The sequence below is a fragment of the Ochotona princeps genome, chromosome 2 (genome assembly GCF_030435755.1).
Source record: "Ochotona princeps isolate mOchPri1 chromosome 2, mOchPri1.hap1, whole genome shotgun sequence".
Lineage (NCBI taxonomy): Eukaryota > Metazoa > Chordata > Mammalia > Lagomorpha > Ochotonidae > Ochotona > Ochotona princeps.
This window is the reverse complement of record NC_080833.1, coordinates 75,886,999-75,905,800: the sequence shown is the minus strand read 5'-3', so window position 1 is coordinate 75,905,800 and position 18,802 is coordinate 75,886,999. Positions and strand designations below refer to the sequence as shown.

At 43.0% G+C, this 18,802-nt stretch overlaps 1 protein-coding gene across 2 annotated transcripts in view; it reads right to left on the bottom strand.

The window, feature by feature from the left end:
• LRRC8C (leucine rich repeat containing 8 VRAC subunit C) overlaps positions 1-17,786 on the bottom strand; it is a 93,042-nt gene extending 75,256 nt beyond the window's left edge. The window contains exons 1-2 of one of the 2 annotated variants that reach the window (XM_058659008.1): positions 17,760-17,786; positions 11,053-11,140 (exon numbers count right to left, since the gene is read on the bottom strand). The gene's annotated coding sequence lies outside the window, so the exon portion shown is untranslated. Of the gene's footprint in view, positions 1-8,265; positions 8,471-11,052; positions 11,141-17,759 lie in introns of those variants that run through there. The other variant, XM_012926023.3, reaches the window with a different exon arrangement.
• Between the last annotated feature and the right edge of the window lie 1,016 nt (positions 17,787-18,802).

Genomic DNA, 18,802 nt, shown 5'->3' with positions numbered 1-18,802 from the left:
GGATCCTGCCCCCACGTGGGAGGCCTGGAAGAGGCTCTGGCTTCAGATTGGCTCTGGCTTCAGATTGCCAGCTGTTGAGGCCACTTGGGGAGTGAATCATTGGACAAAGGATCTTTCTCTCTGCATATCTGACTTTCCAACAAAAATAAAATAAAAGTTAAAAAAAAAGTGTACACCAACCTACAAAATAAAATTTTGACATGTTTATTAGAGCAAAAAGGTTTTTTTTTTAAATATTTTACTAGTTATTTCTCATGATTTCCTTAAGAATAATTGTAGTTTGTCTTTAATGGCACAGTCTCTTTATCTTGCATTTCATTCATTATTCATTTAGAAAATGTTTATTGATCTTTTGTTACATGTTGTACACTATTTTAAATACTGGCAATACAGCAAAGTATACAACAAAACAAAAGCCTAGTAGATCTTTATGGTATATCTGTTTGCATCTTAGTCTTCAAAATACCAGCCTGTACTTTCCTTCATTGAATTCAATTGCTTGTTTTTTTACTGTTGCTTATGACTTTGTTATTTTTGCATGTCTCATTTCAAACCCTTACTTTAACACCAAGACAATGCAGTACGCATTGTGGAATCATTTATATAAATATGAGGTATATATTTTCAATATTAGCCAGATCCTTACATAAAATGTTGAAAGCAACCTGGCCTCCTCAACTGACAGCCACTTTCTGGCTAGAGTGCTCTACACACCTTTTCATTAACGAGGAAGTTATGTGTGCTAGACTGTATTTCCAAATTTTACTAATAAGCACATTATATTTATGTTGCTAATGTTATAAAAGATAATATAAATTAGCCCGACATTTCCCAAATGTAGGCATTCTCACAAGCTATTTTTTAAAAGGTATTATTCACTAAATTATCTACTACAATATTTTTCCCTAAGTTGAATTTATAGATTCTATCTTTCCTATTTGCCAAAAAAATATATATTTGATCATTTTACTAATTTTTATACAGCTCTGAAACATTTGAGAAGGACCAAGGCATTTTTTGACATATTTAAAAAAAAGCAGGATAAACTCACAGGACCTGTAAGTTTGCATGTTATTAGTCTATTCAGTGATTTTTCTTCTAGGATCTATTTTGATTTATTGATCTCATATTTTATATGCTTACATTTGATTTATAAATATCTATGTGTTGCTAATTTGTAATCACAGAATGACCTATTTACACAGAAAAGTAAGTATGTTATTTTATTTCTCCATTAAGAAAAAGATGACTTTCAATTACACTACTAAATCTCATTATAACAATTTAAGTTAATGAAAAAGAAAGTTAATATACTTCTGGATAGTAGGTAATGGCATGGCTATTTTGTTTTTTTGTGTTTGTTTTCCAGCAATGGATAAAGAAGTTTTGCTTGGGAAGTATTTGCTAAGTGAGTAAGTGCGTGTGAAAAGAAGGGAGGGGAAGCACCTCCCAGCAGGGATGCAGGGATGGGTGGTGTCTCCTGAAAGGAGAAAGAACACAGAGCAAGGCAGTTTTCTTGTCTCTTGTTACTTTACAAGGGCTTTGGATTCTGTAGACACCAAGACAGTTGTGGCCTCTGCCCACATAGAAGTTTTACTGTGACTCTAAAAATCAGGCAGAAAAGAAGTTAAAAAGCAAACTTATTTTTGGAGGTCTGAGGGTAAAGGAAAGGGCAAAGAGCAATGTGGTTACAGCAGGCTGGAGGAGATGAGCGATGAGTTGGTTTTGGGGCAGAGAGCATGGTTGGGCAGGACAGGCTCCAGATGCTGCAGGCAGCCAAGATGCAAAGATGTGATCTGCTCTGCTGGTCCCGCTGCTCCCCAAATCAGACATCAGAGGCCCTGGCCGATGCCCCCTAAGAAGCCTGAGCAAGAAGCTGAACAGAAAACACCATGAGTACCTTCAGAGGACTCCCTGCCCTTCCCAAATACATGCTGTCTGTGGAATATAGGATTTTATAAATGTAAATAAGTAATTTACAAAACAGTGCCTCAAATATAGACAAATCAATTTGTGCTCATATATATCAAACCAGTCCTAAGAATGAAAGAATCATCAAGAATCAATCAAGAATCAATCAATCAAGGCATTCGCAGCATGACAGGAATACACAGCGTTATGCACCTGAAGGTGAGGGAGGACTTCCCATCCAGGAAACAAAAGGATGTGGAGAGGAAGCATGAGCAATTTAAAACTTTTGTTAATGTATACTTGAAACAGGAGTCTTAAAATTTTACGGATACGGAAAAGTTTAAGAATCGATGAAATATGCTTTCTATTTATTTATTGGAAAGTCAGATTTACAGAGAGAAGGAGAGACAGAAAGATCTTCCATCTGCTGGTTCATTTTCTCTATATATGAAAAAAAATAAGCAATCTGATTCCAGAGGATTCATCATTGAAGGTATCATACGCATTCAAAATAGAATATGTCGGTGGACTGGTTATTCTTCATGTCTTCTTTATTGACTGTGGTCCCCTTTGTGGTGGTGCTACACTACAGGTGTTCAACAAAAGAAAATAACATAGAAAGTTATACATAACCATGCCACACTATGTGTTTCCAGTAGGTATACAATCTTACCCCAGCAAAAATTGGGAAGGCGATGAAAAAACAATCTTGAATAACAGTCTGGATAATAACAATGACCCACCTAAAGATAATAGTTCATAAACAGACCACATATCTGTGAAATTACAACCTGTCACCCTGCAGACTGAAACAAAAGGTTGAGAAGCACTGTGTTCCCCAGTGCTTCACGCCCGTGGGCAGTCTAAACTAACTTTCCTTCTTGCTGGGCCTTAAATTTACTCGCGTAGGGCAGCTTTGCTCTTTTTAGTCCTTGCAAGGATTCCCTGAAACAATCTGTAGCTCTCCTAGATTGCTTCAACTCAAAATATCCCAGGAATCTGCAATACTTTCAGTTAATATTCTAAGATTTAAAATGTTTGTCTTCAAATCATTTTTTTGAATTTTGCCAACTCTTTCATGAATCTTACTCATTTTCTGATCCGCCATTACCAATTCTCTATTCAATTAGATACACCATTGATGATCAAAACACATTTTTAAGATAATGTCCATCCAACACCAGAAAATGACCCTTGGCCCAGTGTGACAGTATAGTGGTTAAGGTCCTTGCCTTGAACGCCCCGGGATCCCATATGGGCGCCGGTTCTAATCCCCGAAGCTCCACTTCCCATCCAGCTCCCTGCTTGTGGCCTGGGAAAGCGGGCTCAAAACCTTGGGACCCTGCACCCATGTGGGAGACCTGGAAGAAGTTCCTGGCTCCTGGCTTCAAATAGACTCAGCTCCAGCCATTGCGGCCACTTGGGGAGTGAACCATCGGAAAAAGGATCTTCCCCTCTGTGTCTCCTGCTCTCTGTATATTTGCTTTTCCCAGAAAAATAAATAAATCTTTAAAAAAAAAAGATCCTTACACTGATTTACTTCTAAGACTTATGACAACGTGTACACCTCTAAGTAGATAGGCTAAGGGCTTATTTCATGCCCGACTTTAGGAAAGAGGTTAGCCATCCTCTACCTACCAGGATTAGGAAATTTGTTTTTACTATTATCTACTTTTTAAAAGCCCCTACCCTCTGGCTCTTTTGTGCTAGCCCTGGGATTAGGCAGGCTTACACCATTGTGCTAATGATAAAGGCCCTGTCCACAGCTCTCCTCTCTTGATTATCTTGACCCACAGTTTCCTACTTTTACAGGCCACACATAACGAATATCGAGTTGGTTTCAGTCACATCGTATAATAATCATGCCCCATTTTTTTTAACCTCTTGTATTTTTTTTCATTTATTTTATTTTTTCCTATTCCTCATATCTATGTTTACACTGGGTCTTCCACCTGCACTAATTCTCTCACAAAATTCACTTCTCATTGCAGCTTCCCACTGTGGCAGGATGAGTCCTATGTCCAACCAACAGGGATTGAGATTTTCTTTGCTCATGAACTGAACCTTCTCTTTGAGAGGTATTCCTTCTCAGATAAATCCTATCCCTACTTAGATAGATAGTCTGGACTATTATCTCATCTAAAATGCCAAACACTGTTGATGTGTTCAGTATTTTTGCAACCTACTAAGGTTACTGTGTCACCACTAGAGCAATTTACTAATAAGTTATAGCTTCTTTACATGGTGCTGATAGCCAAGGCTTTAAGAACTATGTCCTTCCAGTAAATTTCATATACGCTAAAATGACAGAGAAGGCTGGAATGAACAAATCTCAAAATAACAAATGTGGCACCAGTAATCCGGTAAATGAGACAATACGAGTGTCTTTCTACTTATTGTAAGGACCTTCTCTACATATTTGACACGTCTTTCATGCAGGAACTGCAAACCATTAATGTGTTATCCAAACCAAAGAAAAATTTAAAAACAGAAAAATATCCCTGATTTCAGAACCCTTACTATTTTCATAGTATATTAGGGGTTGATCACAAAAGTAAAATGTTAAATCATTGTGGGTACATGTTGTCTAAGTTACAAACAAACTGACAAAGAATTTTAGAGGCAAGAATGTGTTCAGGAAGGAAATGGCACTGAGGTTGGGTCTTGACAGAATGTCAGCTGGCAGGTGCTTGGTCAAGAGAGAGGAATGTGGCGGGGAGATAGCAGCACTGTCATGATTGTCCTACGCGATAAGCAAGGCTGAGAGATCAAAAGAAACAGAAAACAGGAAAGTGTGTTAGCCAAAAATACAAGTTCCAATCCACTGAAACACTAGTAGTAATTCATTCTAAGAATTATCCTGGGAAAGGGAAAGGCAAAAATTACAAAAGGTGAACACATGTTTCTAATTCAAGACTTCCAAAAGACAATGTGACTCAAAAGCTAAAAATGCTAAAACCTGGGTTAGACCTCTGGAATCCTGAATGGAGAATAAATCAGTGAACCCACTGACTAACCCCAGGATGCCTGTAAAAATATGCACGAAGGGGCACACAGCAGAAATCTCAATCGGTGCTCGTGCAGCCTGGTGTCAGTTCACTTTGCACCTGCCAGGGGAAACGAGCTGTCCTTTACATGCCTGGTAACATGACATTCACCAAAAGATCCCTCCACGGAAGGTTTTATTAACCTCATTACACGTAAGGGAAGTAAGGCCCAGAGACGCTTTATAATGTGAGCTCACTTGTACTCCTACTGGGCAGTAGATCCAGAACTGATGTCAGCTTTTCCTATCTTGAGGCCATGCTTTCTCCCATGTCAGTCTGAAATGATTTATATTTTAAAAGAAATTAAGTGGGTTCAGAGATTTCTCCATAGTAATGTCACCCTCTCTAGTTGTTATAACTTTTGATGAGTGATCCAGGGCTGGAAATACAGCCAACATTGTAGAGACAGAGAGCAACTCATGGGGGTGTGATGTAGCCCATGAGACCTTCACAGCTATGTAGACAAAAGCAGTTATGTGCAGAGAAGGACTAGCCACAAAGATGAGCTCTCATCAGGCTTTTAAAAGAGATCAGAAGCAAGCACAAGGGTTTTGGAAACAGCCCTGATTCCAAAATTGAATTCTGCTACATACTTTTTAGACAAGTGACTTTGCTTCCTTTGCCACAGTTTCTGCATACATTCACTATGGCAAGATAATGGTAAACGCATGAAGGCGAAAAAGTCTGTGGATAATGCTTACAAGTACACCATTAAGAATGAACAGGCTCCTCCTCATTTAGCTATTGTTATTAAATGGCCTTTTCCAAGTCACAAACTCTAAGCTTCTTTCTTCTTTGGTAAAATGTGTATGGCATCATCCACTTTAGGGATCTGTAGTAAGAATTTGAGATAAAGTGTTAGGTATGCCGAGCAGCTAAAGAGTATCATAGCAAGGTGCCATAATAAGACATTAACACATGCCTCGCCAAATAAATATAGTTTCCATCTCATTTCATTGATTGCTTAAGCTAAGTTACTTACTTATTTATTTATTTGAAAGAGAGAGGCAGAGAGAGATCGAGAGATAGGATTCTCATCTGTTAATTCATTCTTCAAAAATGCCTACAATTGATTGGATTGAAGTGTGGCAGGGGTAAAAGTGGGAGCCTGCAACTCAAAGCAGCTCTCTCCTATGGAAAACAAGAATCCAAGCACTTTGAGCCATCACTGTTGTTTCCAGGGTCTGCAGGAAGCCAACGTGAGGAGCTGCAATCAGGTACTGAATTCACATCCAGGTATTCTGAGAGGGGATGTGGTGTCTTCGCCACTAAGCACAACACTCGTCCTTTCCCTTCATTATAGGCTTGGGCTATTGGTGACAGTAATATTAAAACACTACTGGAGACTATTTAAAAAATCATAACAATCTGATTAAAAAATCTGGAGTAAAAACAATTTCCAACTTCATGCTTTTAAAAGGTAAGCCTGCAACAGGAATTTGGTCCAGCCAATAAGACACTGCTCAGGTCACCAGCATCCCGTATCAGAGGGATTGGATTCCGGTCTTGTTTCTGTTTCTGATTCCAGCTTCCTGCCAATGTGTACCCTGGGAAGCAGCAGGTGATGGCTCAAGTTCTTGGGCTCCTGCCACTCACAGGGGACACCCAGATTGAGTTAAGGGCTCTCGGCTTCAGTCAGACTCTGCTCCGGCTGTTGTGTGTATTTTGTGAGTTAGTCAATGGAAGAAACAGATCTCTCCGTATTTCTTATTTCTTTCTCCCTCTCTCCCCCTTTCTAAATAAAAACAAGTATATAAACAATATTAAAAGATACATTCATTAGTAGAAAAGTATTAGCTTCCCTTACAGTTCCTAATGCATTTTTTCACTAAAAGCATTCACTTTAAAAATAGACTTCATTAAATAAAGTGCAGATTTAATCTGAGAATGAAGCTTTGCAAATTTTACTAATAAGAAATGTGTTAAATATGCTGCTACCTCTGATACAATCACTGGGGTAGGCCCTATCTGTGGCCAATCTAGTATGTGAACGGTGGGAAATATTCACCCTTGCAAAACTGCTCCTACCTGCCCTCAAAGGAACAAACCAACCCCAATAGGGGATTTAAGTTCACCCAGAGCAAAGCAAGTCAGAGTTACACAAGAAATTCAGATACCATAGATTCCAGGTACATAAATCTCATCTGTTATTTTTGTCCACACATCCAACATGGTTTACGATTCTGAACAAATTTTGTGGAGTTCAAATTACTTTTTTGGGTTTACAAGTTTTCCACAAATCGTTTTTTTTATATGGACATGAGTAAATGTATGAAGGCGGCGGTGCTGTAGGGATGGCAATGCTGTGCACACCAGGAGACACGTCACATTCTTATTCTTGTCTTGTCCAGACAGCATCCCAGTGCCCTGTCCATGCTCTGAGGAAACCACCCTATACCTGTCCGGAAATGTGGTCCGCCAGCCAGCCGACCTGCAGGAAGTGTGTGGCTAAACTAGGAACACTGTTGCCTGTACCGGCTATTCCTCGCCCCCTGCTCTCCACACTCAGGAATTTAAACAGTCCCCACTCCCATCCCCTAAGGTGGAAGGTGAGGCTTAGAAGAAACCGTTTGGACTGAAGATGCACCCGGGCAAGCGTGGTGGGAGAGTGAGCCAACAGAGGCACGCGCAGCCCCGGGGCATGTCCGGAGGTGCTGCAGAAGCCAAACTCTAGCTTCAAACACCTCACAGCCCAAAAAGAGCTGTGAAAAGAGATCCGCGAGCCTCGCTTCGAGATGAAGGCAACGGTCACGGGCCTCCACTGCTGCTCTGGACACCTGGCTCTGGAGTCCGCCTGACAGTGAACCTCTTCCCCCTGGTGCTCCTGTAGGCGAGCAGGTATTACTCTCCGTCTTCCCAGACCTTCACCTCCCTTTCCCTTCCCAGAAGTGGTTGGGGGCGGCGGGCGGAGGAGAGCCGACCATGAAAGACAGGCCCCAGGGTCTCAGCGGCGAACCACGCTCGCCCCCGACCGTGGCCGCGCTTTCTGTCCGCGTGGGCTCCCTCCTCGGGCTCCACAGAACCTGCTGCGGGTGCCCCGCGCTTCGCGCCACCTTGGGTCCCCAGCGCGGTCGCCGGGCGAGCATGGGACGGGTGGGGTTCGGACTGGCGGGCTCTTAAGCCGTAGCTGCAGCGGACTCCGGAGACCACACGCTGGGCCGGTGACCACACTGCCGGTCCCGGAGCCTGAAGGAGGCAACGCCGGGACCGAGGCGGGACGAGTCGTGGCCCCACGCGCCTAGCGGACCCAGCCTGCTGACCCTGTGCGTGCCACCCCTCTCCATCCCTCCGCGGCTCCCGCCCTTACCTCTGGGTGCCGGCTGGAGAGGGTGCTGGGTGGCGGCAAGCTGGCTCCGGCTCCGGCCCCGGCTCAGCGGCGGCCAGCGACTGCGGGGTCGCCGCTCATGGCTTGGCGCGCCCGGAGCACTGCGGCCGCGGCCACGGCGGCGCCTCGTTTCCCGTCCTCTTCGCGGGCTCCGAGCCGGGACGCAGCTAACGCCCCAGTTCCCGCAGTCCTCCTCCCCTCCGGCCGGGGACGGAGCCGCCCCGCGCCTCCAGCGCCGCCCCGCGCGCAGCCGGGCCAGCGGCAGCCAGCGCCGCCCAGCGCCCGGCCCCGGGGTCGCCGCCACCGCCCGGAGAGCCGGCGGTGCCAGCCCCGCTGTGACGCAGGCCGCGCTGCCCAGGAACTTCCTCCTCCCCTGCCGAGACCACCCCGCGCCTCCCGTGCCCAGCCGTCGGCCGCTGGAGGGCTTTGTTTAGAATGAGGAAAGAGGTCTTCCTGCCGCGTGGTCTCCGCGCCGGAGCCGCCTCTGAGGCGCCCACCTGGTGGGCTCTGCCCGGGGCCCGGCCGGGGCTGATAGCTCCTGTACCACTCATCCCTGACAGTGCGCGGACAGCCGGTGCCTTCAGTGAGCGCCGAGGCTGATCTGATACCGCAGCTCCTCCCTCCCCTGGGTAAGTTAAGAGGGGAGCAGCTAACGCTAAAAATAGCTGTCTGGGAACTCCTCAAAAAGACCCAGGTCAGGACGGTGATAACCGCTCTACCTAGAAATCCAGGGGCCCTCATAAGACCCTGGGGAGGGAAGGCTGGGGTGCACTCCGCGAGACGCAGAAGGAACTAGGGGGCGGGGAGGGGGCAAACCCCAATGTGCTTGGGTGTAGAAGTGTTCGAGCTGCTTGCCAGCCGAGTCTCCTCTCGGGCAGGAATCCCCATCTGTCCCGAGACTGTCAGGCCGGCTTCTCTGTCTGAGCTGCCAGTCCCAGCAATGCTCGGTTTGCACTCTTTCTCCCACAGTCCTCCTGGTCGTGCAGAACACAGTTGAGCAGGTGACGGGGTAGCCCCAAACCACCTGCTGCTTCGAGCGTGGGAGCGGGGCCCTCCCTCCTGGACTGATCTGAACCCTCCCCCTGTTCCCTCACCCCCTTGAGAGCCCTGTGTATGGAAAAAGTTCTGCCCAGTGAAGAAAATGTACAGACAAGGCTACTAAGTAATAGTGAGTGGTGTGGGAGTGCCTTAGCACTACCAAAAATTAAACTAAACGATTACTCTGCCGTGACAGTCTGGAAACGACCTATGCATGCAAAACTGAGCAACAACCAGTACTCCTTGGCCCATTGGTCTACCCTTACATAGCAACCTCCAAAAAACCAGCCACCTCTTTCACTACCATTTCTCCTTTGCAGCCAAAGTGAGAAGCAAGTTTGCCCAAAGGTTGGGATCTTAACTGCTTTTCTCCTGTTCGCTCAGCAAAACACTACACGTTCCCCAGTTACAGTGCTGACAACCTTAAATCCCCTTAAGGCCTTGGGAGATGACTCCAAGGCCAGCCTTAATTAGCCTAGATCTAGAGTAGACGGAAATCTAAGGTATGGCTTTGCTCGTAGTCAGCAGATGGAAAAATTCCTAGAGAGTCTCTAAGGAAAAAGACAGAGGCTGGCTGTAGCAATCTGCTAAACATTTCAGGTACTGTGTGAGGCAGTCAGCAGAGGCAGAAATATTCTGTGAGGTGGCTCCAGCTCTTAAATGCCTTGCCTGGGTTTAAACACTCAGCAAGTACTATGGGCACAAACCTTTTGTGGAGGGCTTCTTACTACAAGTGCTCTCTAAATCCCCACTTTGTACCCGTGGGGCACGCTGTTCCAGGGAACCCTAGACGTTGGACTTTGGTGAACTGGGGTGAAGTCATCGTTTTCTTGATTGGGTTTAGGAATGGTACCGCTCCTTTTGATTCCACCCACCGCCGCCAACAATATTATAGGCGCAGTGTTGCAGGGCATATTGAGAATTAGAAAGCAAGCTTAAAGGGCTAGAGCGGTTGCAACGACTTTGTAGGACTCCAGTGATCTCTGCTGTTGCCCTGAAAGGAGATGAAACAGAAAGGGTGAGACCAAGTTGGAAACAACACTGGATATGAATGCTCTGCAAGTGGAGTCTCCCCTCAGTTCATTACAAAACTTTTGATCATTCCGTGGACAGTTCTAACATGTATGGATGTGATTCCTATGCATCTTAAAGCCTGAATGTTACTTCAAAAATCACTCTGAGTTTTCACTATTACCCAATATTTCGAGCCAGAATTTGATATTTTTGTTGGACTTCCAGTGAGAGTTCCCACACTCAGGCTCGAATTAGATATAAATATATACTGGTTAGCAATAATAAAACAAATTAATTAAAAGGAGCAAAAATGGGTCTTTGTGAGCAGTCAGGGTCATGGTAAGGAGTTTGCAGTGATACAAATCTGAACTCTAACCCTGCCTCCCTAGTTGTGCAACCTGAACCTCTTAATCCTTGAACTCCAGTATCCTCATTTGGATATTGAAACATAGTCACTCTTGCCCGTTGTGGCAAGATTTGCAAAGAACATCTGCAATCCTTCCAGTAGGTTGTATCGAAATGATAATTAGGTTACATTGTTATTTTGTTGTTAGCTACAAAACCCAGGCTGGGCTGTATGGTTCCTTTAAGGTATGATTTAAAAGGCCATTCACTGGGAAGCTGGTGCAGATGTCAGACAGTGTAATTCTGCCTTCTGCCACAGCTCAGTTAGAAGAACCCCTATTTCAGCACTTACCACGGTATGTTGTCATTTACCTCTTTGCATGTCTGTTTCACTACCAGGTCTGTGAGTCTCTGTGTCTTTATTCATCTCTGCATCCATCAGCAGCACCTAGCACAGGACCTGGTATTAAATGTTGAAAGAATATGTTTCAGAATTCAATTTCTTGCACTGGTTCTGACTTTCAGTATAGTGCACGCTAAATACTCTAAAGTCTGAACTCTTCAGCTCATATAGAATAAGTATTATGTAAATGTGTCTTCATTAACTTTGGTTTTTAACTGCTGAGAGCCTTCTTTACGACAAAGCTGCTACTCGTGTTTAGTTTTGGTATCAAATGCTAGTTGATCTTGGTAGTAATCATGAAAATAAAATCTAAATTCTGAAATCATCAGCAGGATTTTACTCTGCATCCTCTCTCTGCCGTGACACATCTGTGTCCCCTCCCCCCAAGACCATGAAGAGCTTTGTAGGACAAAACTGAGCTAACAGAGAACTAGTTGTTTTAAGGTTCAGCTGTTAATACTGCTGCAACCATTAGTACTTTTGAAATTAATAGCTGCAATACAAAATCACCTTTTGAAATCCTTGACTGTATACCATTAAAAGTGCTAAGATGGGAGCAGGTGTGTAGCCTAGTGTTTAAGACTTTGCATCCCATTGTGGAGTTTCTGGTTTCAATTCATAGCTCTGGTTCCTGACTCTCCAGGTTTGTACTAATGCAGACTAGGAATGACAGCAGTGATTGTTCAAGGAATTGGGTTTCTGTGATCCAAAAGGAAGACCTGGATTGTTTTTGAGCTCCCAGCTTCAGTGTGGCCTCTGGCTCTTATAGGCATTAGAAATGAACCAGCAAGTGGAAGCATTGCATATTCATTCTCTCTCTTTCTCTCAAGTTTAAAACAATACAAACAACAAAAGTTAAGATATCCTTCCCTAGAAAGCATGTTTTGAAAAGGAAATTGCTTAGGCAGTAACATGGTCGCTTGAATTTGTATTGGAGGCGACGGAGACAGTGGCACAGGGACCTGAAAACAAGAAATTATGAAACTTTGTATCAGATTCTTCTAAAATGGGAATTTGGATGTTTTGGCCCCATCTGTATCCCTAGACAGAAGTGTTTTGGTCCCATTAACTTGTGAAGTTTTCTTTGGAAATAATACTGAATAATCATTCATGAGGCACATACAGTGCAATGAGTACTGGATATATGTGCATGATTTCATTTAGCAACAAAAGCTGTTCATTAAATAAGCACAATTATTACCTTCTATTGACAGAGGGGCAGGTGGAGGCCTATTCTACTCAGGTAGCTTGCCAGAGGTCACATGACCAATGAATGGAAGAGCTAAATTTAGCCCTAGGCAAGTCTCATTTCAGAATTCTCATGCTGAAGCAGAACTCAATTCTATGGGGAGAAATGAAAATGTATTTTAAAATTGAGCCCATCAGGTATCTTCAGTTAGGTTAATAATATTTTTTCAGTAGTTTTTGAAATTGCAATGACTTGCACTTTTCCCATGAGGGTTCTCACATCCTACAAGCACCTTACTGAAGTGATTTTATAGCTTATTGTTTAATTGGGAGCAGTTTATGACTGAAAGCAAACTTCTTAATTAAATATCATAAAGTATCTGTGTCTCTGAGTTTAGGCAACATGAAATAGTCTGGCAACCATGTCTTATTCTTAGAATTACTGTTCACATGAACCAATGACAAATAGCTTTCGTGTGTATGTGTGTGTGTGTGTGTGTGTGCACAGTTATGCTCTCCTATAACATGGAAAATAATATATGTGTAACTCTTAGCCGATGGTTCCTAGCTCCTGAAACTCTAATAACTTTTGAAATGATTATGGCTGTAGAAATATCTCATTATAATATTTAGATTTTGGCCTCAATTCGTGAAATAGTTCCAAAGCAATAACAGATAAAACAAGAGTCTTTTTTGTTATTCTGATGCTCCCCTTTCAACTGCACCTGGGTGAAAGAGGGAACTTTCAGAAAGTACCTGGATAAGCAGGTGGAGACTGGTTGCTAGGAACTCAGGCAAGGGGTTAGAAGGTTGGAACTTGGAGCCCTACAGCAGCATGTCCTGAAGGGGAGAGAGGCTAGAGACAGACTTTATCCTCAGTGTCATCAGTTTCATCGACCATGCCCACATAGTGAAGGTTGGGATTTGGACAGCTTCCAGTTTGGGGAGCAAGAACGCACCAGTCCAGCCGGTCTAGCGATGCACACCGGAACTCCATGTGCTCAGACCCTTCTGGGCTCGCCCCATGTAGCGATTGTCTGTTCATTTGTTCCCTTTACCATATCCTGCCTAAGAAACCAATATTCTAGAAACATTTTCCCTGACTTCTGTGGGACCTGAGGAGAGGTGTGTGACAGCCTGATTCATAGCCCAGTAGCACAGAAGTGGCGAAGACCTGAGGACCCAGCACTTGTGACGACCATCTGAAAGTAGGGAGGGGCAAGGCAACACACTGTGGGACTGAGCCCTGAGCCAGTGGAATCTGATGCCATCTCAAGTAGACAGTGTTACAATGGAATCAAATTATAAGGCATGCACTTAGTATCTGCTGGAAAATCGAATTACAGGAGAATCCCCATACATTTGATGCCTAGAAAATGTGTGAGTCATAAAGAAAATAGCATGATTTTTTTCCTCATAATAAATATAGCAAGAGTTTAAAAATTTAGTTTGGGGGCCCGGCATGGTAGCTTAGTGGCTAAAGTCTTAACATTGAATGTGCCGGGATCCCATGTGAGCACCAGTTCTAATCCTGGCGGCCCTGCTTCCCATCCAGCTTCCTGCTTGTGGCCTGGGAAAGCAGTTGAGGACGGCCCAAAGCCTTGGGACCCTGCACCAGTGTGAGAGACCCAGAAGAGGCTCCTGGCTCCTGGCATTGAATCAGCACAGCTCGGGTCATTGTGGCTGCTTGGGGAGTGAACACATGGATGGAAAATCTTCCTCTCTGTCTCTCCGCCTCTCTGTCTATCTTACTTTCCAATAATTTTTTTTTTTTTTAGTTTGGCATTCTCAGGAATGGCTTTTATTTGCTTGCACTTGCTTGTGCTGCAACTGCATTACTAAATAATAGTTTTTCATTGTTGTTTATTAAACACTTACACCCACTGTTGTAATAACTATACAGGTATAAACTCATTAAATCTGCAAGTATATCCATTATTCTAAACACAGTATAACATTCTGAAATAACTTTGAACTTATTTTTTAATAAATAAATACACTTCCACATATCTCCAATGGAATGTAACCCTCTTCTCCCAGGACTCAAAATACTCAGTTTTTCCTGATGTAATTAGGTATTATGGTGTATTTAGAATGTCTCAGCTTAATACTTGAGCATTGAATTGCTTCAAGTTTCAGTGGCACCAGTCCTATCGAAGCACTTCATTTCATGCCCAAGGAATTGTTTCTTCTGACCACAAGATGCCCTCTCTCTGGGATGCAAAGATCGCTGGCTCCAGGAACCTTACCAGGGTAGTGAAACTGAAGATGCTTCTTACTACTCACGTAAACATGCCTCTTGGAGAATTGTACCGGACAGTGCTTAGTATATTTAGAAACTGCTACAACCATGCACATAGGCTCTTTGTAGCCATCATTCATATCTGCCAGAGAATGTATTTTCTTCAGGCTTTTTAATTTCTTAAAAAAAAAGTTATTTAGCTGTTTGAAAGGCAGAGTGACGGGAGGAAGAGGGTGAGAGGGCAATCTTCCAGGCACTGGTTTACTCAAGAAATGGCCCAATAGGCAGAACTAGGTCAAATTGAAACCAGAGACCAAGAGCTCCACCCAGGTCTCTCATGTGGGGAGTAGGACTCCAGTACTGGGGCCATCTTCCATTGCCTGGCCAGGTTCATTAGCAGAAGGCAAGCCAGGCTGGTCTTCTTCGGATCAATAACAGTGATCACGAATGTTCTTTTTCATTGTTATTAGTGCAGAGAACACGAACTGGCACTAATGAAGCCTGGGTATCAGCTGCACTGTTTTCATTGACGAAATTTGTTACTTGGGCCAGATCTTTTATTATCTTTGTAACCTCAGTGCTCATTTGAGAGTGAAGGAGTTGGGATGGATGATTCCTTAAGGGCTTATTCATAAGACAATTTTACACATAGATTTTAATTGATTCATGTTTTTTCTCTCTGGATTTCCATTAGTGGTGAATATACTCACTGAATCTAATTCAGAAAGGAGAAAGGTATCCATGGCTACTAGCTATTGTCAATGGCAAATCTAGAGCAGGGCAGACTGATTAGCCAGTTTCTTCTCAAAGCACTATTATTTTCCACCATGCTTATGAGAAAGAACAATTCTCTGTTGGAATTTTCTAAGCAGCTTCAGTACAACTCTGACTAAATATATCTGGAAGACATGTGATCTATCTTCAAATTGTTTAAGGAATGTTATGTCCTTCTTGGAAATGCATAATATATGTTAACATACTTAAGGCTGTGAGAATCTCTGCATTATTAATGCTTGTTTAACTTTGCAGAACCTGACATTTTTCTTTTTTTTAAAGATTTATTTATTTTTATTGGAAAGTCAGATATACAGAGAGGAGGAGAGACAGAGAGGAAGATCCTCCATTGACATAGATGAGAGCTAAATGGGATGTGGGACAGACTGGACAAGTCTGTGGTACATACTTGCAAGCATGGGAACCAGGGTAGGGGTCAGGCCTGGTGGAAGTTAAAGAAAGTCACCCTAACTAGGCTGCAGCTCCAACTGGTTTGCATGAGGGCCGAGTGTGAAGTGGACAGGATCGGGCTGGACTGCAACACCCAACAGTTCAAATGGAAAACAGGGCTGGAAACAGAACTGACCCAGCAATTGAAACGACCAGTATGTGCATAAGGTAATTGGGGCGACGGACTGTGCCGAACCCTGTACTGGTAGTCACACACAAGAATCGGGTCTGGGATCACCTCAGATAAAGTTTCTTTAGAGATCCCTCCAACTGAACTGCTGATCTCAGAACCCCAGCCATGAAGAGACTGTGTCAGCCAGTGGATTCTGCATAGACTTCATCGCAATTGGAATGGTGAGATTGGCAGCAATTCAGAACTGTTCAACTATCAAAACTGCTTGAGCAGCACCCTTGGAGAGCGCCTCACAGTGGGGACCTGGGATGGGAGGGAAGCTGGGTGAGGCTTTTCCCTTTATTTCTCCCCTGACCCCAGATACAGGGGGGAAAATGATGATATTAGTGTGGAAACAATGGTATTAATCACTTTCCTGTAACCCTTGACCCTTTGTACCCCAAGCAACTAAGTAAGATTAATAAAAGATGTATCTCACACACACACACACACACACACACACACACACAAACAGCTTTTTCTCTCTAGTGTTTGGACCTTATTCTGCCTCATGCCATCTTTCCCTATTCCCTATTCCTGAATCATACCTGTCTTAAATGTTCTCTCCATTAGTGTTTTTCCAGACCCACTATAACATTTATAGCCTTCCATCCTTATTTCTGAGTGAGATTTAGTAGAAGGCTTTTCTAAGTAATGCAGCATGATTACAGGATTCCAAAGAAGGGTAACATGAATTAGTGTTCAATATGATACTTCATGAAGATGATTAGAGAGTATTTTATATTCTTGCATTTTAAAAATAATACTAAATGAAAAGTATCCTTTCATTAAAGGACAGATGTGTGTATATCACATGAGTTAACTGAGGTTGCTTCTAAAACGAACATGGGAAAAGGGAAAGAATATGGGGCTGACACTGTGGAGTAGCAGGTAAAGCTACCACCTGAAACATGAGCATCCCATACGGGCACTGTTCAGGTGGATGCTCCACTTCTGATCCAGTTCCTCGCTGATATGCCTGGGAAAGCAGCAAAGGATGGCCAAAGTTCTTGAGTCCTTGCATTCATATGGAAGACCTAGGAGAAACTCCTGGGCTTGTGGCCCAACCCTGGCTGTTTGAGTAGTGAATCCGTGGATGGAAGATTCTCTCTCTCTGCAGTTCTCTCAAGTAAATATAATAACTTTTTTTTCAGGAAAAGACTAGAGTTCAGGTAAAGTGAGCAAGCATAAAACTTGCTTGTTTTCTAATTCTGGAAATTGGACATATTCTGATTTTGTAAATATTCCCAACATTTTTCAGCTAGTAAAGGGATCCAGAAAACTTCACACAAACCATTCGTTTTATTGACTAAATCAGGCCCCAAAATTATACTTTCCACAATAATGCCTCTGACCAATTGCTTTGAAACAAACTTTTTTTAAATTAAAAATTTTCTGGGACTTTAAAATATAGCAGTAACTGTTTTGAGAACAGCTCTATCTGGAAATTACTGAGATAGGCCGACAACTTCCTGCAAAGATTTGAATGACACAAACAGTATCATTTATTGAGGATTTACTGTCTTCCAGGCATGGCTTTAAGCATGTATGTAATGATTTTGTTTGAACTATGTAACAACATAATGAAGGAGGTGCTGTTACAGCCCCATCCGTACATAGGGAGCCAGAGACACGGTTAGGTAATGTTACTTGCACAAGGTGATGGTATTAGTAAATGGCAGAGCCTGGAGAGGAAGCTGGACAGCATGATTCTAAAGACAACCCTATCACTCCTTTCTTGCTTTATAACACAACATCAGATTTTTAAATACTGTTGGAAAATGTCATTTTCTGGATATAAACATTAACATAAATTAACTTGCTTCTTCAGAGTTTTGTACCTGTATTACCTTCGCAGATGCAATGTTGTATTCTTCATTTCTCTGTCATGTATTTCAGGACCATAGAAGTTGAGTTTGCATCCATCACCACCCTTTGTAGCCTGAGATGGGAGACACTGTGCACCCCATTTTGGTGGAAGACACTGTAGTTAAGCCACTTTGAAATAAATGTTCCAATAAAGTTTCAATATGCTTTAAACTCCTAACATAAAATGCATTTTAAAAATCTCTTCATAACCTGTGTCTATTTTTAAATTGGTAACCAGAGAATGAGGGAAAAGCAATAATATTGTAAAGTTAACAGTGCTTTACCTGGGCAAACTTCCCTATCAGGAGTAGTGTTATTGCCAGCTCTCACATTGCCTGTATTTCTCCAGTCCACAGATGGGCACATTGTGAGGCTGCCTGGCATCACAATGCTTTTCCTCACTCAAATTGGCAGCCCGGCCTGCCCAGGCTCCAGAGGAGGCATGGTGGATTTTTGATGTTTTAAAGGGAAGCGAATTTCAAAAATCTTGGACCACTGTTCCTTAGCCTGATGAATAAGACGTTTGTTTAATCTGCATAATATGTACAGATTACTGCCCAGCCCCTGAAATGCATGAAGGATTTGTAAAACACAGTTTTAGGAGGCTTTTATGCCAAATTCTTTGCAACATTATGCCTGTTTAGTGTCTTGGCTGTTGAAGATAAATGGTATAATGCAAATTTCAGGTGTAAAAGTGAAATGCACCTCTAGTCCCCTTTACCACCATTTGTGCCGGGAAGGGTCACTGTGGTCTTCCTGGGCACATTTGTGGAGATGGATGAGTGATTTTCTTTAACACATTGGAAACAGAATTGAATGTGGAACTTTATGCCTTTATTTGCTAATCTAGAATGAATGTAGATGTTTAAAAGAACCTCTCTTCGCCTCTATTTACCCATGGAGAAACAGGGAGAAATTACAACCTACTTTATAATGTGATTGTCAGGATTTGATGATCTAATACAAGTAATGTCTGAGAGTCTAACAGATTCTAAGCATATAAAAATTTCAATTTTATTACTAT